The 1,225-nt window shown below is 32.9% G+C and overlaps 1 long non-coding RNA gene across 1 annotated transcript; it reads right to left on the reverse strand.

The window, feature by feature from the left end:
• Positions 1-235: 235 nt before the first annotated feature.
• LOC135086178 (uncharacterized) lies at positions 236-826 on the reverse strand. Its single transcript, XR_010260317.1, has 2 exons — positions 741-826; positions 236-454 (listed from the first exon to the last, which is right to left on the reverse strand). It is a non-coding gene; the product is annotated as an uncharacterized LOC135086178 (long non-coding RNA).
• Between the last annotated feature and the right edge of the window lie 399 nt (positions 827-1,225).

Raw genomic sequence — 1,225 nt, forward strand, 5'->3', positions numbered from 1 at the left:
AAATTCATCATCATCTCAGCCATAGGACGTCCACTGCTGAACTTAGGCCTCCCCCAATGCTTTCCATGTTGCCCGATGGGGCAGCAAGGTTCTGGGGTGGAGGCCGGGTACCGGAATACGCAGCGTGGGACGTCCACCCACAAGGTGGACCGACGACATCATAATGGTAGCAGAAAGGCGCTGGACGCAGGCAATAAATTCATTATTGCAGTGTAATTTCAAAATAATTCAACCATTATTTACAAAATCTTTATTTGGAAAACTTTTGTTTTACAATAGCTATTTATAATTTCAAATACAAACAGAATTCCATGAATTGGTTAGCCTAGCCAGTACCCTTGAAGTTTTTCTTGCTGATTGTTATTGTAAATTTTCATGATAGTGAGCAAGACTTGATTATGTCTGCTTTAGAATGAAATAATCACTCATAATCCCACACTTCTTCATCCACTGTCTGAAAAAAGAAAGAATATTAATTAAACACAATTATAAATATTACAATTACATAAACAGTTCATAAATAGAAACATTTACTTAATCCTATTTGTATTTTAAGTTTACATACAAAATATTGATCACAGTATTATTACACGGTGAAAGAACTATGTGAAATAAATATAGGAAAGAAGGTGAAAGCTTATTTGTAGGAATAAAGATATTTTTCCTTTTCTCCGGTGCTGTTACTTATGAAAATCAAGATCTGCGGAGTATAGCTAATATTTTAGACTTTAGGTACTTACTTTGCTAATTATGAGTGTAACTTTATTTCTCAAATCTCAATAAACTTTCTGACTGCTTCATGTAAGTTGAATAATTACTGTAAACCCATGGTGTAAACCTCGCATTATGGGGTACGTAGTGGAGTTCGGTTATTCTGTTAATTTTGAAGACTTCATTCTTTAATACTATCGGTATGATTAGGAATTCTTCATTGTTTTTCTTTAACTTGGTTATCTCTTCGTTTGATATTTTCCGTACTTTAGAAATATTAAAAATAAGACTGGAAACATAAAAATACAATTTTAAAAACACAAACAAATACAATCAAGCAGTCATGTAATGTCAACAAAATTGACATAACTTTTTTTTAATGACGTTCTCACTGCTCTAAGATATGTGTTTTTAGCCGAATTAGTAGCAGAAATGAACGAGATTGAACGAATGAGCTAAAATATTTCAAGGTTGGCCAACATAATAACGCAATTTTTTCTTAATATGGCAACAA

The sequence above is a fragment of the Ostrinia nubilalis genome, chromosome 2 (assembly GCF_963855985.1).
Source record: "Ostrinia nubilalis chromosome 2, ilOstNubi1.1, whole genome shotgun sequence".
Lineage (NCBI taxonomy): Eukaryota > Metazoa > Arthropoda > Insecta > Lepidoptera > Crambidae > Ostrinia > Ostrinia nubilalis.